General features: G+C 38.2%; 1 long non-coding RNA gene across 2 annotated transcripts; it reads left to right on the top strand.

The window, feature by feature from the left end:
- The first annotated feature begins 996 nt into the window (after window positions 1-996).
- Window positions 997-26,521, top strand: LOC148831564 (uncharacterized). 2 transcript variants are annotated; one of them, XR_016091306.1, is made up of 5 exons: window positions 997-1,031; window positions 3,564-3,640; window positions 4,343-4,371; window positions 24,139-24,260; window positions 25,777-26,521. It is a non-coding gene; the product is annotated as an uncharacterized LOC148831564 (long non-coding RNA). The 2 variants fall into 2 exon arrangements; XR_016091305.1 differs by lacking the exon at window positions 4,343-4,371.
- The last annotated feature ends 1,261 nt before the right edge of the window (window positions 26,522-27,782 follow it).

Here is a 27,782-nt window from a genome sequence, read left to right as displayed (position 1 = left end):
AACCATATACTTTCATACGTAGAGGCCCCAAGTCTTAAAGTATGATAAAAATAAACCTAAAAGGATTTTGTTTTTCTGGTTGGCACGTTTTACTTGGAAGCAGTCTTTAAAATTCAAACAAACTTCGGTACAGCACAGAGTATTAGACGTTTATAAAATTGTTCTAGGAAACATAAAATCCAGGTTTAATTGAGAAAATTTAATGTTTATCCTGTGTAACTGTATGAAGGCATTAACTTTAAACTAATGCAGAGGTCTATTAATAAGGAACAAGTAATAGGTTTATTCCATGCTGAAAAAAAGAAGAAAGAGAACACAACGTTTCGGCCGTGGAGCCTTCTTCAGGTGTGACACCTGACACCTGAAGAAGGCTCCACGGCCGAAACGTTGTGATCTCTTTCTTCTTTTTTTCAGCATGGAATAAACCTATTACTTGTTCCTTTGCAGCCTACGCATGCTGACGCAGCTATAAGGTCTAACTATGATTAGTTACCTTTAGGACAACTGCTAATATTTTAAATTGTTCATTACATCAACGTAAAAAAATAACAGTATGTATTCCTATCACTAGTGTAATATACAGCAGGCGCATTTCGTTTTATATAAGAGTCAGATAAAAATTATAACTAATTCACGTGTGATTATTTATAAACATGGATGATTACTAGAAAGATGCAAACTTACATTTTCATTTAAATTATGCATTTCTTAGACTTTCAACAAGTGCGCTTTTCATTTAGTGTTATAGTATTTGTCTCGTCATACATCACCTGTCTGGATCAAACCTTTTAAAATATTTCTTAAAGTAACTAAAAATATTTTTTATCGTATTTATTTTTCTCCTCAACTTGGCTCTAAACGCTGATCATACAACTAAACAGCCAGCAGCCCCATCTAGTGGTTTGTTACGGTTTTACAAGTCACTAAATTAAAATTCATTTTGCGGGCCCAAGTCAAAACACGAAAGCGTTTCCATTTTGTCCAGGTAATGCCAGTGCTGTCACAAGGAAGTAAGAATTCATTTGAGACACGTGAGTCTCCCTTTTCTGGTATTGTTATTTACTTACATTGAATCTAAGACGTGTTCTTACTATCTCTTCTTATAGTCACATGTAGAGAATTGCTTGTCCTTTACAAATCTACTTGACACCATTACTATGGAAAACTTGGGGTGTTACTCTACAGTAGGTATTCCTTAAATAGACTTGGGAATCCTGCACCAGATACCGGAGCTTTTTTTAATTTGTAGCATTATGACTAACACTGCAAATGCACAGCATTGAACATTGTTAGATGAGTGGGTGGAGCCGATCACGTTAACAAAGACAAACGCATCCCCTCTCTCCTAGAAATAAGAGGATCAATCTGAGGTTAATCCCCACGCCACAAAGACCTGCGGTCAACCGTTCAGAGTAAACCCGTTTCAAGCAACCAGGTGGTACCGTTACCAAAATAAAAGACAGCGAGGGGAAGACAGAGCGAAGAAAGAAACTTCATTAACTTTCGTGTTTCCAAAGCAGCTCATAAAAATGGGTTTTCCAGAGTTAGAAAAATACGACAGAAAGAAGAGAAGAGAACCCATATTGTTTTAAACTTAAGTCTCGGAGGAATCGGGAGACATATTTACTTTCTGAGATAAGGACAGAGTAAGGACAAGAACGTCATTAGTATCGGAGAAAGAAAGCTCTGATTAATGTTTCCCTGTCGTGGTCAAGTTTGTTTGGTACAGGATGGAAAAACGAATTCTGGTGACTTTGCACAACTTAATAAATTGTTTCTCGGCAGAAATGAAACAAACGTTTCCTTTGACCCCAGGCTCTCTCCCTATCTGTGTGTCTGTGTTTCTCATGGAGAGCAAGCTGGGGTATGCGAAAAGATAATTCCTAATGCAAGAAACTGTAAAGGGTTAATAAAGTGATGTTGTTGTTATTATTATTATTATTTACATTTTATCAAAAGAGTGGAATTTGAATATTGATACACATAGTTGTTTGCTTGTAAAAATGGAAAATCAGATGGGCATTATCTAAAGGAATTATGGTTTCCGAATATTAAAAAATAAACTGTTACTCTGATTTACGACTGCTGTAAAAACATGAGAAATGTTGTGAAATAGTACCCTTCCAACATTGTGAAACACTGAATTAAAGTACAAGGACAGATTAGTGATGATAGTCTAAAATTCTGTGTAAAGCACAATAGCTTTTCCTCTGGGAAGCAGATTGTTTTGATGAGTCTGAAATGTGAACCTTAAACCAAGTCACTTTGAACCGTGTTTACCCATTGAAAAGACTTGAGTTCCTGAAATGCAATGAAAACATAAAATACATGCAACGTCCTGGCAGGTTGTCTTTCAAAGAAAAGCCTATATTTGAGAGCAGATAAGCTAATCATCAGTTCTAAGGTACACGTTTACTTTACAAAGACAGTTGACTAAGTCATTCCATGTTCAAGGAATGTTTCAAAACAACAGGTTGATAAAAATGGTGCATAAAGTAGGAATTGATATGAGCAGTTTCTGTTGCTTGTGAGGGTGAGGGTTTATTTTTAAATCCATTTCCAGGAAATATAAGCACTCTGTTCTTACGACTATAACCATTTTGACTAGAGTTTGAGTTATTTAATTAATATATATTTATAAAGACGTTTACAGTGAGAATTTATTTACCTGGGTCTCATTATCTTTTTAATTGCTTTTCTGTTGACTTATGTCACATCATTCATGAAAAAGGTTGCAGGCTTTACATCAGTCTCATTCTTACCAAATTAATGGTAGTTGATACAGTGGATGGAGTTAACATCAGCTAATTTAAACATATAATAATAAAAATAATAATTATTATTATTCCTTACATTTATATAGCATTTTTCTGGACAGTCTACTCAAAGCGCTTTACAGGTAATGGGGACTCCCCTCCTACACCTCTAATATGCAGCCCCCACCTGGATGATGCAACATATGCTACATATTAGTTTTGCACAGTTTATGACAAACTTTCTCACCACCTCTAAGCAAAAAATCCCAGAATCCCTGAAATGAAGGAAAAAGGAAAGCATTACCTCATTAGGCTTGAAAAAGTTGGCATAGCGGATGGAATCATCCAAAGTCTTTGTTGGTGTGCCCTAATGTTTGGGGCTACATTGGAGAACTTCTCTGGTGATACTACACTGTCTTCTTCTGACCTACAGAAGTGTGAATCTGTATTGTCTTCCCTTAAGAAGGGCTAATGCTTAATTCCTTCTAGTAAGCTGCTGCTTTAATATGTTCTAATGGCATTACGATGGTTAGTCAGAGAGACTAATGGCTGAACCAACATTGTGCTGCAGTAGTAAAAAAAAAATGCAGCACTAAATTAATATTTCATTCAGCATGACGCTATCTTCACTTCCACTCTTGATGCTTACTGAGCAAATCTTTTTTTTCTGAATGCAGCACATTGTCATTTCCACAAATAGCATGCTCTTCGCCTGGCTTGCAATCACGAAAGTACTTAACGAGTACTTAAAAAAAAATTAAAAATGCGATGTTTTCACCCATTGTTTTTTTCTCTTTTTTTGTAAAGAAAACACTCAGGATGACTTTTGTGCTGCTGAAAATTAAGACACGAGATCAAATGCCCGTCCCTGGGAAACACAAAAAGTGAGTCTGTGAAAAGTTCTAAAATGCATTAGCTATTTGTACTATTTGCCCAGTTTACAAAAATCTAGTCTTTCAGAAAGAGTCAGAATCGAGCAGTTTAAATTTTTACTAGCCTAGTTATCTTAATCTTGTAAGCTTCTTAGTTAATTGTACATTTTAAAACATTTTGTGAAAAATTCTGTGTACTCTGAAAGAAATTTATTAGTAGTATTACATTAGCATGCAAGACACAGCTTGTAATGTGGTTAACCCTTTTCTTTTAAAAAGCTGTTTTCTCTTCATTCCTAAACCAGTAACAAACGTCATCTTTCTGTGTTTAATACATCACGTTTCCCTATTTTATTACCTAGTTCTTGGAGCTTCTGAGGAAAAAGATGTATTTTCCTATAAATGTCAAGAATGACCAGCACTATAAACACTGACTTCAATCCCAAGTCCATTATCAAAATTAACACAGTACAGTCTGCGTTGGTTTAAAAAGCATGTGTATAAAAATCTCACAGCTCAATATTTTGGGTGTAGTATGCCCATTAGAAAAACACGGGAGGTTAGCTCAGCTTTTGTGAAAAAATACCTGCACGCATCCTTTTGGAAGTTCCTTTTAGAAAAAAATTGTTATAGATTTTTATAAAAGTGGAAATTACTATTATATAGCATTGAATAGCACTTTAAAACAGCATTATGTTTTTTTCAAAACTGCAGACTGAGTCATGTGAAATCAAATGGAAAAGGTAAGAAAAAACTACAATAAAACAACATAAATTGACTGAATAGAACTGATAGAAATTGTTTTATTTTTGTGGCTCAGTGGCTCAGAGAGGATCTGATATGTATATAATGGAAACCTTACTATTAAATACAGCATAAACCTCCAGTCAGAAGAATGTGGTTATGGACAGAATACATTGAACAGAAATTCACTTGGTCTCTCTATCCACCAGAGTGTGCTAGAATAGTTCATTTACACACATCTCCTGCCTGCTATTTCCCAAAGTCTTTTATGAGTGTGTATATCTGTTGAGTCCAATTTACAATGTGCATATATTTAAAAGCTTAGAAAATAGGTCTTCTCTGGTCTAGACAAACAAGTAGTTTAGCATTAATAGAAAATATGGGAAAGTATTTGTAAAAATATAGAGATCTCAGTACGATGTGTATTCTGAGCCGGTTAAATGTACACATGTATATATTGTGTGCTCATAACAGATAAACAGTATGTTTACAACACATATAGGTCTCAAGAATGATTTTTCTAGTGATTCAGAGTCATCACTTTGTGTGAGCAAACAAGAGATTCAAACTGCGAAGATGCTTTATTTTACAGAAGGGCAGCGTAATTGTCTTTTTCAGGTAAATGAAGAGCAGATTCAATTTATGTCTGTTTTCTGATCAGTAAGCACAACTCTTAAGCTATCTGAATTGCATTTGTATGACGGAGACCCAAACACTTTTATGGTAGTTTTGAATTTGGCATCTTAAAATGCTTGGGTTCAATAGGTTTAAAAATCCTTGGCTTTGCATTATTCCACTACAGACTAAGCACTAGGTAGTACACCACACACACACTGAAGTGTGGCTGTGTAGGTGGTAGGTGTGTCGGTAGTTAGACGGAAATGTATGAGGTTAGGTTTTGATCTCATCCCCAACTTTTGTTTTAAAAACCATGAACCCAGCAGACATGAAATGTAGAAGCTTACTCTGGTTCTTTATGACCTATTTAAATAAAATAGAAAAATTATCATTTAAACTTAATTTAAATTTGTGTCGAATTTATTAATAATTTAGTTTTTTCAGTGTAAAATTAGAATCATTTGAGGAACATTGTGTGGTGTGTGATTTGACATTGTACAGATGAAGCTCGGATTTGTAAAATACACAGAGGATGTTGATTATTAAACATGAGAGTATTTCTGCTTTTATTTTTATTTATAAAGAGAACTGTTGTTCCAAATTTACATCAGCTGTTATTTAAAGCATTTTAAACCTCTGTATTCAAACTGTACTTAACAGCAAAAATTACTTTGTATGTATAAATCAAAGTAAATGCTACAAATTAAACTGTTTAAGTACAGCTTCCAGTTCATCAAAGGTACACCTTTACCTCACTTTTAATTCCAACCACACTAGCATGTAACTTTAAGAAGTATTTCTTGGTGCAGCCTGTCACAGCCTTCATTGAAAAGTTTCCCACAATGGCCTAGAAAAAAACGGTAAAACGGTATTCAGTAAGGAGCATCAGATTACATTGGTTTTATGCAGAACTCTTCACCATTAATAATGCATTGCCATACCATGCAACCAACAAGCAAACAGCGATATTCAGCTGCCATAGAGACCAATTAAAGTTACACTTGGGACCTCACGCTAGTAGGAGATTAAGGTACTATATCCAAGCTCACAATAATATTTAAACCAAGAATTCCACATTGAGCTTGCCATAATGAATATGTTTTTGTATGACACTGAAACTGTAGAAGAATCATTTCATAAGTAGTTTAGTGAACTTCATTGACTAAATAGCTTCTACCGGAACTAGTGTCTAACACCTCTGTATTTTAGAATTTTAGTTTTAAAATATTGTTTTAAGTAAAAGACAATACCTCAGTATACCTTAGACTGTAAAACAAATTTTAGATTAATTACTGTATTGATTTGTATTCATTGGAATATTAATTAATCCAGCATGATCCAATTAATCCAGACAATATAATACAAATAATAAGGAAAAGATTCCTTCCTCTTTTCAGTTGTTGATTGGATGTGTATTAAGCAAAGCTAGAAAACTGTATTTTGTTCATTCTGCTAAAGTACCTGCTTTGTAATCACCACTCAGTAGGTGAGTGATCTCAGCAATAGCATGTCTCTTTTGGATATACAGATGTTTATGGGAAACTAAAGAGGCGATACAAAAGGAAGGAATAGAACGGTCTTCTGAATGCGAAAGCAGGGTCAATGCAAAGTTGATTTTTGATTTGAATTATAGAGACACGTGGACACACAGTTAGCATTGCTTTCTCACAGCTTTTACTGGGCTTCATTCCAGCCTGGAGCACCTGGGGCTTTGTTTAAGCCAGATGCTCCAGTCTCCTCCCATAGTCCAAAGACATGCTGTCTAGATCCATTTCCCCCCTCTTGTGTGTGTCTTGCAATGGACTGCAGCCTGCCTTTTGCCCATTGACTGCCATCTTAGACTTCAGCTGACCACAGCCCTGAACTGTTGTAGTTATTGGGGATTAATGGACATTCCCAGCTCACAACCATCCTAGGGTTTTGAATTTACATAGCTGAAAATAAATAGCCAACAGGTTTGAGATTTCAATCCGGTCAGTATGTTTCATGAGCTCTTGGGGTTCACATGGTTTACACCTAAAACCATTAGAGGTCTGTACTGATCTCCATCTACTTATTTCCAATATATGGATATTTTTTCTTGGTGAACTAATGGAAGTCATGAAAAACTAAGGGCCAGTATATACTGTACAGCCAAGAAATAAATAAAAGTCCATTAAAGTCCCTGATATTCTAAAATAATTAATGTATATTCCGCTACCACACAAATTTCATACAGCATACTTAATTAAATTGAAACTTTTTGTGTGTGGTATTAATCCTAAAAAGTCAAAAGCTACTGTTTTTTTTATTTTGACATAGAACAGTCTCAAAAGGCTCGTAAATATGACTTCAGAAAAGTAGAGATTTGGAAATGGTAACATTTAAGACACTGAGTTTAAAAACACAGTTTGAGACCTTCTAGTTAGGCCTCAAACTGTGATAATTATGGCAGGTTTCAAATGACAAGAGTCAAGCTGGGTTTAATTCCTTATGTATCAGATGATCCTAGGGCAAGTCAAGACTCATACTATTTCTGTGCCTTTATTGGTTGTCTTTTACAGCTGGACTGTAGTTAAGAGAAAAGGTTTATTTCCTTAAACTAGTGCCTGTATTCTAGTCAGGTTCTGAGATAAACACAATTCTAATAAAAATACTGATTATTTTTTAAGCTTTTATTGGATCCAGAGGCTTAGTCATCTTAGGGGTTCGGGAAAGAAATGCTCTGTCTCAAAGTCCATAGTTGAAAAAGTATCAAACAGTATTTTTATTGACATCCATGTCAGGACTGTTCCCAGTTTTAAAAAGCAGCTTTATTGAGGGGTGGCTTTAAAAGCAGGGGCATTACAATACAACCTTTTCTGAAAAAGGATTTTATAGCACTTCTGTGACATTTTTGTGAGTATGTCCTCTTTTCTTCCAGCTTTAAAGGAGATGAAAGAAGAGATATTGCTTTAGTAAGATGAAAGGAAAGATGGGCTGTGTGCAGACATGCAGTTCGGACCCTTTGTGAGAGACCTCCAGAAGGAGCTGTCTGGGAGTTTGTGTACTGTACATCAGTATTGTGTGTCAGGGCACGTGTTACGAGCAGGTGCCTTAAGAGCAATGAAGAAGCAGGGGCACTGTCCATGCCACTAGATTAAATTACCTTCTCAGCTGAAGACCTTGAAAAACCTTGAAGCTGACTGTAAAACAATTAGATGCAATGGGTAACTGGACATTTGCCACTACAAACAACCCGTGAATTGTCAAGTTACCTGCTTCCTTCAGAGCCGTGGTAGTGGGGGGGGGGGGGGGAGTCATGGGAATTTTACCTCTGTATGATCTTGATCTTGAGCTGTCAGCCTCTGTACTCCTACTGTATTACAGCAGCTAAGGTGTCATGCAAGTGACTGTAGTTTCATAATGGATGATTTCAGTTATGGATTTTTATTTTACATCTAATCATTTTCATATGATTAGAGGTAAACAAATATGGCCTCTGTTTTAAAATCTCATTTCATCTCAGCTAAAAAAAAAAATGTTTAGCTCACTCCAAAAAAAAAAACACCAAACCAAAACAAAAGAATTCTGCATTCTATGGCAGCTACCGCTGAGAAAAGCAACCAACCAAAGTAACTTAATAATGAAATCACCATAGCAGGATCTACATTATAAATTATTGGACTTTATACCAATAAAACAATTATTTAGTTTTTCTTTTACTGGGAGGCACAACAGGTTAATGTACGCTTAGTATTGAAATACACAACTAGATCTTTTCTACTGCTTTCATCATTAAGAAGCCAAGGAATTAGTTAATCTTGGAAATTAATTATTAACAAAGTGTGATGCTTTGTCATGTCACGCTAGGAGCATGAGTATCACCTTTCTTTCGATTCCTTGTTCATTGTAGGTAGGTGGGTCAAGCCTTATTCAGCAGATTACAGGATTACAGGTTTGCAGCCTAAGGGGTGTGATTGATGGGTCAGAGCCAGTTGTTAACAAGAGAGCTACAGAGACCGCTCACGACAGTCTCAGCCTCTCCTTTGAGGGTGACAAGCTCACGCTACTAGACAATTAAATTCTTAGAAACGTGTCTCAGGAGCTATTACATTCTTCGAATCATGTCTCTGGGCTCTGGAGAAGAAAAACACATCTTGCAACAGAGGACTTGTTGTTAAGGAGGTTGTCCCAGCTTTGTTCTTATCCCAAACTGTGAAAACCAAATAAACAAGCCAATTCGTTTAAAAATAGAATACTTTTGGTCAACATCATATTAGGGCCATGACCCATTTACTACACAGAATTCGCACTTTTTTGTGATTGTTTTTCTAAGTTTGATCCGTTCAGATTGCACTAGAGATAAATAGAATGAAGTACGACAGGCCTCGTGTCTTTTTCTGTGATCATGGAGCCAGATTGACGAGAAGGTCTTCAGCTCAGGCTAATGTTGTTTTGAGGGGACACACAAGATTTTTAATGTTACAGCATAAGAAGTTTCACAAAGTACTTACTTTTACTCTAAGGTCATGATTCAACCATTGTTTTATTTGTGTAGTCATACTTACTGTAATGTTCCTGCTTAGAAGAATACACCTCATTGGTTCAAAACTGTTTTGTTGCCATCTAAAGTGATGCAGTTTCTGGCAATTTGCACATGCCTTAACACACAGTTCCTAGAGACTTTAGAGAAAAAGTACACAGAGAAGCTAAACCTTTTATTCCCATGAGAGGGTCATAAGATGTTTCCTGTAGTTCCACACAGTACGGTAGATAGCTTATTAAGTCAGGTCTGTACTTTACTGCTGTCAAACTACTCAAACTAAACCAGGATGAAACTGATGTGATATCCAAAATGATTAGAAACAAAGGTTCAAGTAAATTTAAAACACCTTTTATTAAGTCCTTGCTTAGAAAGATAGTGACTAGGGGTTTTTCATTGCTTTTCATGATAAAGGTCACTTTTGATAATAAATCTTGTGTGGAATTTGTCTCAAAGACACTTTGATTTTCCTTTAATTCATTTCAAATTCGAATCTCACCTTTCTCTTCATTGGAACTTCTGCTGTCGGAGATAAGATTTACCATGCAAGAGTTTTCCTTTCGAAAGGCTTTAAAAAACGTTTGACTAACAACAATCTTCATTAATGCTCTAAAATATATTTTAACATTTCAAGTTTCATTTCTCTTTAAAACTTACCTGGTGTAAAAAGTATGACATGGTATCAGAGTTCACAAGCCTAAATAATTAGATGTCATATCGTGGTTTCCTTTTTCTAACAGAACATTCTGTTTTGTTAACATCCATCATAGAAAAAGCTTCAAATGGATTAAAAAATCTGGAAAAGTAGTTAATCTTTTTCAGATTATCATTAGCATCACACTAAGAACCTGCAATATACAGTAATCTGCAATTTGCCTACAGTTTTATATTATTCTCTTCACGCAGTGTAAATAAAATCTGAATTGGTTACAGGAACACAACAGTTTTTAAATGGTATGTTTTTATTTAGTTATTTTATTTAGGAAATTTTACATAACACATGTGGTGTTTATCATAGCCTAAAAACACTGCTTGGAGTTTTAGAGAGGTGGCACTCTTTACATAAAAATGGTCTGATTCTATCTGAAAGAGTTTCTGATCAGAGCAGCCTAATTGAAGGCCACATTATAATCAGCAGCACAAGCAACCAAAAGCAGGATAACCTTGACTTTACCCCCTTTCTCTAAATCCTTTCTATAAAGCACATGAGTGAAGTTAATATTTAAAGGAAAGAACATTCAAAATACATACTGTAGATTGTGCAAGTGTCGTGGTGATAAGGAAACAACATGATTATGTAGGATTATTTTCCACACATTTTAAGGTTCAGTAATTTTTGTTAGAAGTATTTGCTACATGAAATTATTAAGAAAAATAAATTATGAGAGCAATATGTAACCTCAGATTTCATCATCTACAGAAGCACCATCTGCTTTTAATTAAATGACAGAATATATTAGAGTTTAATCATAATAATTTTCGAGCTGATCGTTCAGTATGCCACGACACTAACATTTATTTTTTATTAATTTCTACCTACAGAGTAATAGTGCAAAAGCTATAAAATCTCTTATGCCCTTACCAGACATTTGAGATTAATATACAGTCCATTACACACCATACACCATCAGTCTTGCAGTGTTTGCTCCAAGCTGAGGAATGTTGTTGTACACATGTATTCTTTATAATTGACACAGCAGTTATATTACGAATTCTACTGCTGAGGTGGTAAAAATGGCAGCACTTGTTTAAGAATGGAAAGAATACAGAGCCTGACTACAGTACTGTACATCCATCAGAAAGATGCCTATCTTGGTACCACGGTGCGGATCATGAAAACCCAGAGCACAAGACTCTGAGAGTACCTGACACTCTGCAAACGAAAATGGATGCTAGTCCTTTGCAGGGGTCATAGCGTAAGTCTCTAGTTTAAAATCAGGCCCATCCAGCATGTCTTTGGGTGGCGGGAGGTAAGGGGGGTACCCAGAGACAGCCTGTACCATCCCTGGAAGAACACAGACTCTTCCCAGGCTAGTGTCTGACCCCTGACCGTGGCCCTAGGAGCCAGCAGCTACACTATCAGTCAGTCGCTAGACTGAACACGAAATCACACAACTAAAACTAATGATAAACCGTTGAACACAAAGTTGAACCTTTCATTCTGAACACTTTTTGAGAAATGCTCTCTTTTCAGACAATTATGTGTGAACGAATACGATGTAATCTGGCCTGGTGACATACAACGGTATTTCTGAGCATGGTGTTATGAAAGGGAGTGTGGATACATGCAACATTTGAAATCGCTATGGCTGATGTGAAAAGTATGTCATATTAAGGTGAAGTGATTTATAGGCCATTTTGTGGCACAGTTTTGCTCGTTTTTTGCCATAAGTTCTTAACGAGACGTTTAAGAAACACTCGTTAAGATTCCAATCCCGGTGATTCTAAGCAGATTTAAACAGTAAAGTGATTAATTTTCGAAGTGCAGGGGACGGCTGCCACAATCCTTTTCCCTTCAGATGGGCAGACAACTTTCCAATCTAAAGCCCAATCCTTTAACACATCTAATTAAACAAATTAATTATTCTACTTAAATAACGTGATTTTCAGGAACTCGGGATTATTTTTCATCCCAGCATGTGGCAGGCCTCCTGAAGATGGTCGGAATGGCAGTAAGGCATGTACTGAATTCCTCTTCTTCCCCTTTGCCACAGGTTTGCACTCTAGTATAATTTTCACAGGAGTGCCTGTTTTTGTAAAGGAACCCTTTTGGTCTTTAATCTCGATAATTTTCTATAATTATACACTAATTTTGACAAACACTGCAGACCAGAGGTTTGGAAGTCACAAATTATGTAAAGAGGAACCTAGGAGTAGTGTGATAATGTGTCATTTATTTTTCACTGGAATCTGTGCATCACTAATATCTCTCATCCACAACTACGCACCTTTGCTTTAGTAAATATACTTTATTTATCAATTAATTTATTTCATTAATATTATGATTAATAGAGATTAATTTAAGTCATTAATGTGCCAATTTATTAGTGTTGCAGCAGACCAGTGAAGCCGTGTTTTTCTATGAGTGTGGGTTAACAGGGATGAGGTATGACTTCTGAGAAATGATCTTTATTTTAAGTGCTGATGAAACATGTGGGTTCCCCTAAACAAATAAATGCTTTCTCCTTCTAAATCTGAAGTAAGATTTTAATGAGCAGTCTCTCCTGAATCGTACCAGGGCCTCCAGTAAAAGCTGTTTACTGCCATTAAATTTTTTAAACAAGTTTGCCCTGAGGAAGTGCTTCCTGCCAAAAATACAAATAGATTGCAAATGTTGCGATTAGTGCCCCAACAGCTGACAAGTGATGTTTGCCACACAATTGATTTTGAAAGTGAAATAATGAAAGTTGCTTTACTTTACCTGTAATGTGATACTAGAACAGACAGCTGGGTACTCACTATCATTCTGTTTGTATACAGATTTTTGCTTTGAACCTTTTGGCTGATTCTTCATATACTGTTTGTTCTTTCATATTCTGAAATCATTTTAATAATTTTATTTAAAAAAAAGGTCTGTATGCTTATTGCTTGATAGAGCCTCCAGGGCCCAATATTTAAAAAACCTTTGACATGCAAATCACAAAAGGTTGAGATGTGTTAAATACACATCTGAAAATCTTACATTTGTCTGTAAACTGATAACATGGGGCGGAGCGGTGGCTCTGTGGCTCAGGATCTGCGCCTGTACCTGTGCCTGGAAGGTTGCTGGTTCAAATCCCGCAGCCGGCAGAGGAATCCTACCCCGTTGGGCCCCTGAGCAAGGCCCTTCACCCCAACTGCTCCAGGGGTGCTGTACAATGGCTGACCCTGCGCTCTGACCCCCAGCTTCTCTCCCTGTCTGTGTGTCTGTGTCTCATGGAGAGCAAGCTGGGGTATGTGAAAAGACGAGTTCCTAATGCAAGAAATTGTATAGGGCCAATAAAGCAACAGTGGTTAGCACTGCAGCCTTGCAGCGCTGGGGTCCTGGGTACAATTCCAGGGGTGCTGTCTGCAAGGAGTTTGTATGTTCTCCACATGTTCGTCTGGGTTTCTTCTGAGTCCTCTGGTTTCATCCTCCAGTCCAAATGTATTTTCTTTTTTATCAAAATGTATTTCCAAAAACAACATCTCACAAAAAAAATTCTCACAAACTTAGTAAACATTCTAACCAGGTAGGAACTTCACATGCAATAAAACTTTCCGATCGTGGGGTGATTGTCCATTATCAATCCGTGCAAGTGGATGATGGGGCTGGATTTGCGCAATTAAAGAGTACCTCCAAGCCCTACCATTGGCTTTTGTCCATTAGTCCCTGTACAGGGCCCAAAGTCCTTTCCAGCACTCCCTTGCTGTGGAGAAGCCCCATTTGGTGACATTGAGCTTCATCCTCCTTCTGAGGTCCTCCAGGATCCTCTCCTCCAGCTCCCTCGCTCCCCACTCTGGGTTGTGCTGGGTGAGAGTGTTCCTCGTGTCTCACAGGCTTTGTTTTGTGAGGGACAGCAGCAGCCACATCAGGAACTGCATCCCCTTGTCCAATCCGGTGGGTGCCAGCCCCAGCAGGATGTACTGGTAACTGAGCAGCGTTCCTGCTCCCAGGAGATGCATAATTTTGCCCATTCTGCCCCACACCGCTCTGGCAAAGGGGCAGCTCCAGAACACGTGCTCCTGAGTCTCCTCGATGAAACACGTGTCCCAGGGGCAATGCAGGTTCCTGGTGAGCGAGTGTCTGTAGAGGACCTCTCTGGTTGCCAGTCTCTTGTGTACGGCCATCCAGTTAAGTCCAAAGACATACTGGTAGGTTAACTGGCTTCTGGGAAAACTGGCCCTGGTGTGAGTGTGTGCCTGTCTGTGTTTATTTCTGTGTGCCCTGTGACTGACTGGTGTCCTGTCCAGGGTATATCCTGCCTTGCACCCGTTGCATGCTGGGATAGGCTCCTGCTTCCCTGCGACACCTGTATTGGATAAAGTGGTTAGAAAATCAACAGATAACTTGATTGTTGCTTTTTCCTTATTTTATGTATGTGACGTGCCTCAGGTGTATAACTCCAGGACAGGTATTTTTAAGTGTAGAATTTGGAGTGTCGTAATTTGGAGTCATGACGCACGTAAACAAGGTTTAAGAGCATTGAACTTTTTTGGGGGGGAGGAGGTGTGTACATGGGGGGAGACGGGGATTGTAAAATGTTTTTTGGTAAATCATGTAATTGAAGCCACAAAGCTCAACCAATATGCAAACATCATTTTGGTCCTCCATGGTTATCTGGCTGCTTTAGTGCTGAAGAGCCACAAGCCTGAATAATAATACCTAAGGGTGGTTGTTTTATAGCAACTGTTACTCATCATGTGAGCTAAAAGCCTGACTCATGTGGTTTAAGGGCATTGAATAGCTGCGAAGCAAAAAGAGAAAAAGAACAGCAACTGACATTCCGCTATGACAACACTGTGGCTTTATTAGGGTCTTGCTTCCTTAAACCTGTTGATTCAGAAACCCTTCCCAGCAGAACCCTGTGATAGAAATGAAACATTCCACCTCTTCACAGTCCATGTGAAAGGCATATTCAATCTTTGTGAAAAACCTAAGGCAATTTTAATGCTAATGCTTAACTGCAAATTGTTCATGTAAGTAACTAAATAAATTCCTATTTTGATCCGATGTAACTTTTCTTTCTTTGTCAAGAAAGAAAAACACCTCACCAGCACCAGACTAACTGTGAAATAATCTGTGAAATTGTCTGAAACCACTTAGCATGCTCATGTGGAAAAGAAAGGCCACAGTTAAATTAGGCCTTTCAGACAAAAAATAAGTGTTTTTAACCAACAGGATTTTTAAATGTACTGTGCCTAAAATGTACCCTGTTCCTTGTGCTAATGTGATCACAGGACCTATGTAAAACATAAAACAATTTTCAAGTGTGTAAACTTTTGTAACTGTCCACAGAAGGCTACCCTCTAAATGTTAGTCTTTTTCGCGGTCTCTGTGATCTAATGTCCGTTGCAAATATGTTAACAATCAATTATTAAATCTAAATGCCAATGAAAATCATTTGGGGAAACTGACATGAACTAGAAAATGCTGCTTCCTTAAAAGGGTGATTTTGTTTAGCATTGAGAGAGAAGAGGTTAGCTCAACTTTGTAAGCCTGACAGTCTTGTTATTTGAGTGCTCAGCACCATAAATCCAGATGAGAACAGACATCAGACTTGCTAAATCCTTGTCAAAGTAGAATGGTCCATTAACGTCTGCCTAATCCTGCTAATGATAGCTGTCTTTGCTTTATTGATGAGTTCTTATCTTCAGCTATATTAATTAGCACGTGAGTTAGCTAATCTGTGCCACAGATGGCGAACAGCCATATGACTTCTTAGTCCACTGCAAACCACAGAAGTCATTGCTTCAGCTCTGTGTTTTGAGGTGAGGTAACTGGCCCTGATTCAGACTCCAGACAAGTTAGTGCCAAAGTCATCTGAGGACATCTCTGTGTTTTCCATTTTCTTGGTGCTTCATTCAGCAGTAGGAATTCTCACTGTGCAAAACCTTTTATACCCCTTACAGTACAAAACATAAAGAACACAGGTAGTGTAAAAATTATACACTTAGATATTTGACATATTTCAATTACTCTGAACTTCACATACAAGAGTGGGACATAAACAAGCTGTTTTTGTCTTGTTTTTGTTTTCTTCTGCTTGACAGAGGAAAATCAAGAAGTCATAGAATGAAGAAGGCACTGGTTACTGTTTGTAAGTGACTTTAGAAACAGTCTAATTATGGTGTTAGGCCTCCTCAGATCTTTGAATGACAACTTCTGAAAACCTAAAATAGATTCTACTGCACCTGTCAAGGAAACCAATTCCAATTAACTACATGAGCACTCGGCTGTTTACCCCTATAGTAGTGTCTTTACCAAGTGAACTATTTTTGTAAATCAGATAGAGTCTATATGACAGAGAATATGAGAAGCTTTCAAGAATACAATGGCCTTACAGAATTGAGACCAAATTTCAAAGAATGCACTCCAAACACTGATTAGCTCATTTGTTTCTTGTTATTTTATTTTTATGTTATGGCGACAGTTTCTTCATTCCAATTAAATGTGTCACTTGCGTCTTTGGAAACAGTTCAAATGGGGCCCTCAGTGTTCATGCTACAAAACAAATCTTTATCAAAGAAAATCTGCTTACCCATTTGCTTATCAATGAGTAATTAAGCTCCCTTTACTGTTTAGTTACTTTATAAATTTCTATTGCCTTAGAGAAGGTGTCTTTAAGGTTTCCTGAGTTTGTCTGCATTTTCCTGTTATTCAGTTGTGTACTTGTCATTCCTATGACATTAGATTCATTAGCTTATTGTTTACAATTCCCTGTAAGTGATATAAATAAAAATTGATTTCAGAGAATACTCAGGGATGCGTTTCAGGAAACACAGTGGGGAAGTACATGAGTATTGCACGTTCTTCATTCCACGATAAGCATTAAAGCTCAAGGCAATGTTATCTGGCTGCCCTACTACATTCTCACTATCCACTTTGGAAAGTCCTTTCAGAAGCTGGGATGTATACACTGAAATGGTTAGCTGCCTATGCCTAAAACATCTGAACATTGTGGATAAAATATGCAAGCATGCACACTTGGTTGCATATTAATTAAGATATAAAAACATCAGTGTAAAGCAGATTATATAATCTGGACCTTTACTTTAAAACTTTAAAATTGCTAAACTTTAACACTGGCAAGTGGATGAACCTAGTAATGTATTAAGCCAAAAGGTTATTATTTAAACAATGTGTACTAAACCCATGGAGAGCTCAAGTGGTTTGTTTTCCACTCCTGAAATGGGTAACACCTTATTGAAGGGTTAATATCTTACTCATAATTGTCAGTGGGTGTGTTTGGGTTGGGACTGTAATTTGCATGGTGCCTGTTGTCTGAGTGAGACGCATGAGACCAGCTTTGTCTAAACGGAATATAAGTGGTGTGGGTCAGATGTCCCTGATAATTGAGCATTTCACAGAATATGGAAGCATGGAGAGATCTAATCAAGGCGCAAGCTAAGGGCGATCAGACACAGATGAAAAATGTGGGCTCTCCATGTTACACACATCACTGACTTGTTTTTTTTTCAGAGAGAAGCAGCCGAGCAGTTCTGTGGCTCAAGTGGTGGTACATTATGTCCTTCTTCTTACATGTGTGCATATAAAGAGACTGATTCATTCCTGTTGTGAATACCATAATGGAAATGTATTGATTTCATAGCCTTGAAATGTTATTTTAATTCTATCTCCCTTCCACCAGTATTACAAACACAAATTCTATTGCAGCATGGCATGATTGACCAAGCCTTTATAAGAGCAGTGTATTGCACCATTATGTACCAAGTATCTTATGAAAAAAAACAAGGTAAAGGAAATTTCTTAAGCAGAATCAGAGTTCATTTAAGGCCACTTAACCAACAAAACTTGATAATGTGGGAGAGTGCAATGTTTGTGGTGTGCTTATTCGCAATCATCTGCTTCTCCGTTCCTCTTATCTGGCTTCAGCTTACGTAGGACTTGTTTCAACACAAATCTGTAAATTTTCAAATTAAAAAATTTAAAACCCCCCACAATCCAAAAACCCCTTCGGTACGACACAACACGCCCACCATTAAATGCATTGTTTGCTGGTTGGCGACGGCCGTTTCTAAATACTTCTGGTGTGTCTTTATTTTACCATGAGCATTTTCCAAGGGGAAGAGACTTCTGAAGACGGGCCTGTCAGTGCCAGGTTGGGAGCAGTCTACAGCCAATTCCTTCTCACAGAGCTCTCAGGAAAACCTCAGATCCCCACCCAACAGACCAGTCACTGAACCCATCATTGAAAATTCCACCCACCCTCTTCCTGGGACGGTGCCAAGCTCTGCAGCCCCAGAGCTCTTGCCTCTCGTCCGATCCCCAGCGCTTTGATACTAGAGGACTGGGGGAAGGGAACGGGTCTACATCCATTTATTTTACAGAATGGAACATGGAAAAGAAACGGGCTCAAAACCAAAACAGGGCGGTATGTGCAGTGGATTTTATTTTTTAACCAGGAGCAGAAAAAATAACAGCTTTCTTTAGCAAGGGAACTTTTGTCACCGAGTACTTTAAAAAAAATCTGAATTTGTTATGGTAGATGAAAAAGAATGCCGGCACAATAAAAACTAGCTTCCAGAAATTCCAGTCATCGAAGGCTTCACTTAAATCGTCTTCCCTGAGGTATACCTGACCCCTCAAGAACGCTCGTCATATGAACCTTGCACCTAGTCCCTGTCCAAGAGGGAATTTTGTGAATGAGCACACATGGTTACGTTCAGTAAAAGCTTTTTTTCTGTCCCTTGTTCTGAAGAAGGCTGCTCCTTGCTCTAAACTAGTACTATTGCTCAGTGTTAATTCCTTTCTTGACCTCTTGCAGCAGCAGCAGAAGTACAGTAGATGTGGCTGGGTGGTCTCACAGCAGTTAATACAGCATTTGGTGCTGCATCCATTCCTACAGTACTGTACTGTATCTCTACAGCTTCCATCCTTGCATGGTGTCAGATGAGGTGAGGCCAGTAGAGAGCTTCTGCTGTAAACCCTTATTGCACATGTCTTCATTTTAGAGGGGCGGAATTGGTGGCATGGTGGTGTGTTGGAGGGGTGGAAATCTCGTTTTGGTGTTTCTGAAAAAAAATCGAAATCACCAGAGACTGCTTCACAAAAAAATTGCAACGAGGGCTGTGTTATGATCCGAGAATTGCTTGAGAGGGAAGACATCCTTTAAAAGCAACTTTTTTTAACAGTTGAACTACTGTTTTTTTAGATGATGTTGCTATTTTATTGATATATTAGTGTGGTTCACCAAGCAATGCTTCCATTCCTGTCTTTAATTCTGTCTCCTCCTTGTGAGAGCACTATTTGAAAAAGTACTGGTACATAACTACATCATACTATGGCATCCATATTAAGGAATCTCTTAAACTGAAGCTTGGCAGGGGTGATGTTTTGGCATAGATTTGTACAGGTCTGTACATATCATGACTGCTCCTTACACAGTGAGTATTCAGTGAACGCAACGTTGAAGTTATTTACTAGTTCTATGGCAGACAAACAACAACTGATTCTGTACATTAGTCATTTTCATGACTCATGGAAAAAACATCGCATCATCAGGCATTTTAAACAAACACTGGTGGTTCTTCACTGTCTGGGGTCTGTCAAGGGCGATTCCCACCATCCCAAGAAATACGGGATACAATTCATAAAATGATTTGCAGCACTTAAAGGAGAAGAGCAGTTTTCTCTGAGCGTAGAGAGCTATTTTTTTATTTCTCCAAGAAGAACTTCACCTTAAAATAGTCAGACGAATTAAACATGACCAAGGCTGTAACTAGTAACTACGGTGTTTTCTTTTATTTATTTTTTTTCAGTTTTATTATTCTCTTGACGTTTTGTCAAACACCGCGGAACCATTTTCAGATAGGACTGCATAAAAAGATTATTTTTCTTCGGACCTAGCAACAACCTTAAGACGCCAGTGTTGCGTGCGCCCGGTTATGTACCTGGTACCTTCTGTTTGTGGAGGGTGTGCAAATGAAACCGAGAAATGAGTCAGATAACTGCGGTTTGCTGAAGTGACAGCTGCCAGCGTTTTATAACTCGCTGTTTGCCTGTGAGAGACTGTGCGCTGCTGGCCCTGTATTGTAGTTCCACATTGCGTGTCTAGCAGAGCAGTCTAGCACAATTTGGTGACGCAAGCAGTGCTATTAATATCACAGGGACGGGATGTACTCTCTGTTCACCAGCGGGGTCACTCCAGGAGAAACAATGCAGTTTCTCTTCTCGCTAATATTATGATTACTGCTTAGATTCTGAAGCTCTGTCTGCTGTTGTTTGCTCCCATCTAAGATTTAGGAAATGCAACTAAGTTTTATTTAGTACTTACGAGCTTGTATTACCGCCAACTGTACTTATGCGTCAATACGATTTTCATATTTTGTCTTGTTGACTGCTTTCGGCTTTTGCAGCCTCGCCCACTTACAGTATGAACCCGTTGACTCGACTTCAGCAGACCAAAACAACTCCTGAAGAATGTTCTGTTGCTGCACAGAGGGGGGGGGGGGTCGCTTCTCGCTTCCAGAGCCACGTGTTGCGCAATTGTTTTGTGTAAAACGAGCAAGTCCGTAGTGCACATACATTTATTTTACTTAAAATATCAGTTTAAGTCCCCTCACCCCCCCTTAGATCCCCGAGCAAGCTATTGATTACAGTGCACACCGCACGTTTGATTACAACAACTCTTTACAGAACGGAAATGTATCTTTAAAAATTTGATCAAACTATGAGATACCCTTACCGAAATAGTGTATGACCTACAGTATACGTTTCTACAAACATTTCTGAATTCTCCATTAAGACGTGTAGGTTATTTTTCTTGTTAGAAAACACCGTAGTATGTTTAACACTATATTTTCTTTCGCTCGCTGTGCAATATCTTCAGGTTTTCTAGTTTTACGAGTATTTTACTCTTAAAAATATTTTGTAAATTTAATTCGGTGGTACTGCATTATTACCAGTTACCCGAAACCAGCAAAGTACGTACAATGCAGTGTCCAAGTAGTCGACAGTTGTGAAATTACAGGAGAATCTCATGGGAAAGACTTGAAATACTGCCAGTTAAAATATTATTTAAGACAAATTATTAATTTGTAAAAAAAATACTTGACAATAAGATGGCAGCACATTGTCAGTGTATCACTGACAAACACAACAGCATTGTTTTTTTTACATTGTCTTTCTCTAATTATCATAGGTTTATATATATATATAACAGTCTCGCATGCTTCTTTTTTCACCACATTGAATTGCTCTGATAATCAATATGTGTGCACTTACATTTAATACAACCTAAACTTTGCTGGTTCAAATCCTAACCCTGGTCTCAAGTCCAAAAGAGAACACGCTCTTTGCAGAAGTCAGCTTAAAGGATAGATTTGAAGAGATGGTTTGTGGGAAGTGTGAATTCTGGGACTGAAGCCTTATCTGTGGATCTTTCTCTGAGAATGCTCTAATTTACAATCTTTTGGTGCCAGAAGTAACAGGCATGAAAATGTACTATGAAGTACACTATATTCTGTTACTCCATAGACCTAATTAATAGATCATGTACACCTTATGTCGCATAAGAAATGAGTTGACAAAACACTCCTGGCATGACTAAGTCCTATATTTCTTTACTACAAATCTCAGAGGTGTGGAAGGCATCTGAAACAGCAGGACATGAAAAATCGCTTAAAAAGTTTGTTTCTCTTGTTTTTGTAACAGACAAAATGTACAGTGCTGTTGGGGTTCAAGCTGCTGTTGGATTGTTAAAGAAAGCTGTTTTGAGACTGGAGCTGCCTACTTTTATCCAATCAAGTGAAAAAAAAGCTGTAAAAAAGGTTTACACAGCACATTTTGTTTGTCCTGAAATAAATATGTACCGCCCATACAGTATGTATTATCGAAAGAAGGAGAAAGGGAATGATGTGTTCAATAGGAGTGGCCCATTCTTTAATTACCAAGTAGTGGTGATTATTTCTGTGGGCTGTAGAGTAGAAACAGACCAGTCATTTACTGCAATGTGCTGTGCTATGAGAAAATATACAGTGCCTTGCGAAAGTATTCGGCCCCCTTGAACTTTTCAACCTTTTGCCACATTTCAGGCTTCAAACATAAAGATATAAATTTTTTATTTTATGTGAAGAATCACCAACAAGTGGGACACAACTGTGAAGTGGAACGAAATCTATTGGATTTTTGAAACTTTTTTAACTAATAAAAAAATGAAAAGTGGGGCGTGCAAAATTATTCGGCCCCTTTACTTTCAGTGCAGCAAACTCACTCCAGAAGTTCAGCGAGGATCTCTGAATGATCCAATGTTGTCCTAAATGACTGATGGTGATAAATAGAATCCACCTGTGTGTAATCAAGTCTCTGTATAAATGCACCTGCTCTGTGATAGTCTCAAGGTTCTGTTGAAAGCGCAGAGAGCATCATGAAGACCAAGGAACACACCAGGCAGGTCCGTAATACTGTAATACTGAGAAGTTTAAAGCCGGATTTGGATACAAAAAGATTTCCCAAGCTTCAAACATCCCAAGGAGCACTGTGCAAGCGATCATCTTGAAATGGAAGGAGTATCAGACCACTGCAAATCTACCAAGACCTGGCCGTCCCTCTAAACTTTCAGCTCAGACAAGGAGAAGACTGATCAGAGATGCAGCCAAGAGGCCCATGATCACTATGGATGAACTGCAGAGAACTACAGCTGAGGTGGGAGAGTCTGTCCATAGGACAACAATCAGTCTTACACTGCACAAATCTGGCCTTTATGGAAGAGTGGCAAGAAGAAAGCCATTTCTCAAAGATATCCATAAAAAGTCTCGTCTAAAGTTTGCCACAAGCCACCTGGGAGACACCCCAAACATGTGGAAGAAGGTGCTCTGGTCAGATGAAACCAAAATCGAACTTTTTGGCCACAATGCAAAACGATATGTTTGGCGTAAAAGCAACACAGCTCATCACCCTCAACACACCATCCCCACTGTCAAACATGGTGGTGGCAGCATCATGGTTTGGGCCTGCTTTTCTTCAGCAGGGACAGGGAAGATGGTTAAAATTGAGGGGAAGATGGATGCAGCCAAATACAGGACCATTCTGGATGAAAACCTGTTGGAGTCTGCAAAAGACCTGAAACTGGGACGGAGATTTATCTTCCAACAAGACAATGATCCCAAACATACAGCAAAATCTACAAAGGAATGGTTCACAAATAAACGTATCCAGGTGTTTGAATGGCCAAGTCAAAGTCCAGACCTGAATCCAATCGAGAATCTGTGGAAAGAGCTGAAAACTGCTGTTCACAAACGCTCTCCATCCAACCTCACTGAGCTCGAGCTGTTTTGCAAGGAAGAATGGGCAAGAATTTCAGTCTCTCGATGTGCAAAACTGATAGAAACATACCCCAAGCGACTTGCAGCTGTAATTGCAGCAAAAGGTGGCTCTACAAAGTATTAACGCAAGGGGGCCGAATAATTTTGCACGCCCCACTTTTCATTTTTTTATTAGTTAAAAAAGTTTCAAAAATCCAATAGATTTCGTTCCACTTCACAATTGTGTCCCACTTGTTGGTGATTCTTCACATAAAATAAAAAATATATATCTTTATGTTTGAAGCCTGAAATGTGGCAAAAGGTTGAAAAGTTCAAGGGGGCCGAATACTTTCGCAAGGCACTGTAAGTGCAAGTCACCTCACAAGAAGCATATCAGTTGGGTCATATGCATCTGGTGCATCACTGAGGGCAACAGCAGACTGGCTAATGTGTCAATTCAGACTCATAAGTTTACAGGCAGTGGTTGGAAGACACAAAAATCAGCAGCAGGAAGTGTAATTCATGTTGCCAGCATCTTCGGTACTAGTATTCATATCATATCATCATCTCATTAAGCTAGATTCTTATTTTCTTATCTGTGCTCTCCTGCTTCTAACTAAAAACTGATCATGCAAATGAGGGAAAGGCAATGCAGTCTAAAACTTGTTAACACACCTGTCACATTGCTCCTTTTGTTCAGGTCTACTGCAGTTTTGCTTTGCTAATCACGAGGTCACAGGTGAATGGTGAAAGAGAACACTTTATGAAGCCTGCAATGAGAGTCTGGATATGGATCTTCGGTTCTTTGGACTCAGAGTAAAGGTATGTCCAGCACTGATGTACATAAACAAACCATGCTTTTTTGCAAGTTTATCCCCTGGCACCTCCATTTTAACAAAGTTTTCTCTGGTTTTCTAAAACAAATAGCCTACAAGTGGCCTAAAGCAAGCACCATGTTTTATCACACACTTTTACAATTTAAGTCTGACAGCATGCAGTAATATGGAATGCTGTACATATATTTTTAAAATGATGAACATCAGTGTGACAGCCAGAGGCAAACCTTCCTCATTTTAAAATTGTGCTGACAGGAGGCCCCCACAGTCCTGGGGTCAGTGAGTCCTTTATTAAAAACAACACTGCTGTTGCCACATGGGGAGCCTCTCACACTGACACCTCTGCTATGTTGCGAAAGTGACTTTAAGATGTCTGAAGGGAAAGAGAACTTGGCTCACATCTGAAACTAACTCACTAATGAACTGAGCTGAGAGACTAATTCCCCATTATCTTCATCATACTTAAACACCGCACACACTTTGGTTCAGCTGAACTACTGACTGAGGCAGCCCTCCCACTGAAAGCCCCCCATGTCAATTGAATCCCATTGGCTTGTCCACTGTTTTATTGTATCAGAACAGCCAGTCCAGTCTGAACAGAAACATCAGCGAAAGTTGACACATTTGAGAAAAGCAGAACTTTTTCTGTCTTTTCATTGTATGGCTTTGACAAAGGAGGATTGAGGAATTTCAATGAACTGTTTAGTGAAAACAAAAGCTATAGTAACCGTATGTTAGTGGGTTGTACATAAAATGAAATTTTGCCACATCATTTTTGTAGAAGGAATATGAATGCGCAGTGATTATTTTCAGAACATCCAGCATGCATATATTAATGGTTATTTTTTATTGCATTACTGAGTGTGATATAGAGTACAGGTTCCAGCCACAAAACATGAGGTTATGCATACAACAAAGCAACACATTGATAATCATTTCAAATTCATTTTACTAGAAACAGGGAAACACTTGAGATATTTATACAGCTCTCCAAAAAAATCCTTACTATTCATTATTCATCTTTGTAATCTGAATACTACTAATTTCAGATACAACATAATGCAATTTATGAAGCCTTTACTGTGTGTATACTGACTTACATGTAAGCTATAACCCAACACTCATTATTTTCTTTGTCAGAATTGTACAATAGAAAAACATGCAGCACTGACAAATAGGAAATGCTGACAGCTGTATATGACCATACTGCACATGGACCATGAATAGGACGGTGGAGAGAAAAATATATTTTTAGAAAAACAAGCAGTTTGGATTTTCTCCTAGTGTACTAGTTTCAGTTTTGGACAATGCTGTACTATGAAAATTTGAGCTGCACATAGTATTATCCAAAGAAAAAATATACAGTATGCACCACATAATTTGGTAAATAACAAGAAACTGATTTGTGGAAGACATTATTTAAAAGTTCTAAATAGCTTAACACACAGGTGGTTCCGTTTAGAGACCCACCAGGGTAATCTATGGAACTCATGTTTCCTCAGCAGTCCCACTACACAGCAGATCAGGTGGAGGACATCGTGGATATCCAAGATCCAAGAGGGACGTCGTGGATATAGCTATTGTTTAGGATGATTTTGCTGGTCTACAGAGATCTGCACGGAGAACTCACATACAGATGACATGATGGATGGATTAATACCCCTATTCATTTATTCCTTTTTTAATTGTATTCTTGTTGTGAAAGGCGCTATATAAAAATAAATTGAATTGAATTGTTGAATTGAGAAGAGAGAAATTGCTTCATGCCTCAAGGTAGCCAGACTGTGCAGGCCCAGAGTGGAATTCACCTAGAACTCTCGGGTACAAACACAATGTTACAAACCATGGCAAGGGATCTTTAATAATTTAAGATCCCTCAGTTAGAACCTTAGTGTCATGTCTGATTCGAAAGATAATACCTCCTACAGCATGGTGTCTCCTGTCACCATGCAGAGGCACTGGCTCTGGAAATTCTGGGCTGGATGGAGGAGTTCCACCTACTGGCCCAACAACACCACTTGCAGGTGGGACAAGGTAAACTTCTCAACCATTGTTCAAGTTTATTTCTCTTGCCCGCAGGAAATAACGTGTGAGATAGAACAATAACTTCCTTTGAATGCTGAACTGCAGGTTTCTATGTTTTTGGTTTTTGTTCTTGCAATCAGTACCTAAAACGAACTGATCACCCAACCCGAAAGCCACTTTTGAAAAGCTCTTTTCAGGATCTCCTTTTGTGGATTTTGTTTTCTTTTTGACTCAACTATTTGTGCATGTTGACTTCTCAGAATGGGTTTTATGCAATATTAATAAAGTGTTAAAAACATGAATGTATGCTATGACTGTGTACAGGATCCAACCAAATTGGTGGATTTTATACAAATTCTTTAAATATACAGAAGGACTATGGAGTTTTTAGTATGACAGAAGACTCAGTATAGCAAACTTCATGTAAGTAATTACTGTATACGATTACAAATTTAGAACATACTGATATTTTTGAAGTGCTCATGATCTGCGTTCAAAGATCAAGGCCTGGTTCTTTTAAAAAATGTACCACACAAGCTTTTAATGCATAGGACTCCCTGGTGAAACAAAAAGGCCCATCTAGTGTTAAACTTCTGTAACACTTATACAAGATGTGTTCTGAGTTGAGGCAGGACCCACATGGTTAATGTGTCACACCCCACCCACTTTCTCATGTGCTGTGGCAGTACTTTAGGGCTAAAACAGACAGGAAGGGCTTAGCGAAGCACCAGTGATGGGAAATGAAACGTTTCCTAATTCTGAATCTAAACCACAAGAACTGCAAAACAACTGCTTTCTGAAGCAGGTGCTGAAAATGATTTTCTGTCTTGTTTGATTCTGAGAAAAAAAAAGATGAGCACATTTGCAGAACTTGTATCTGTTGGTTTGTCTGATTTTATCACATGGGAGCTGTGATAAGAATGTACTGTGTGTGAGCAGAGAAGACCTGGGCTCTTGTTTTTTCTTTTAAAAAAAATAAATCAATGGAAATTCTGAGAAATGATTGGCAGGGAAGACGTCATTTTGTGTTGCACAGGAGCAAATATTTTATTTTTTACTGTTTTAGAGTGTGTAGACAGATATGAGATTTTCCTTGCCACCACTGGTCACATACAGTACACTATACACAACAGAAGAAAATCGTGAGAATCCTACAAGTTACACACTATGACCATCCGATGAGATTTAAACCATTTTTTTCCACTTTAGACCTAGATTTTATTAATACAGATCAAAGGTTATAAGACATCCAGCTTCAGATTGTATTCCATATACTTATCAGCTTCTGACTATTAAAGCAACAGTATCTCCTCAGATTATGAGTACAGTTCTAACATGAGCAGTGAAATCTGTACTCTGTACGTCGTACGTCGTACATCATAAACATGATGAAGGTCATAGCATAAACTAACTTCTAAGAGAGAAGTGTTGTTCTACAGGAACTACTGTGTCTGAATCTTTTTAGTGACCCGATTGGAATAGT

Source organism: Atractosteus spatula, chromosome 7 (genome assembly GCF_055471065.1).
Source record: "Atractosteus spatula isolate fAtrSpa1 chromosome 7, fAtrSpa1.hap1, whole genome shotgun sequence".
Classification (NCBI taxonomy): Eukaryota; Metazoa; Chordata; class Actinopteri; order Semionotiformes; family Lepisosteidae; genus Atractosteus; species Atractosteus spatula.
The sequence above is the reverse complement of the archived record's forward strand: the minus strand, read 5'-3'. Positions and strand labels throughout refer to the sequence as shown.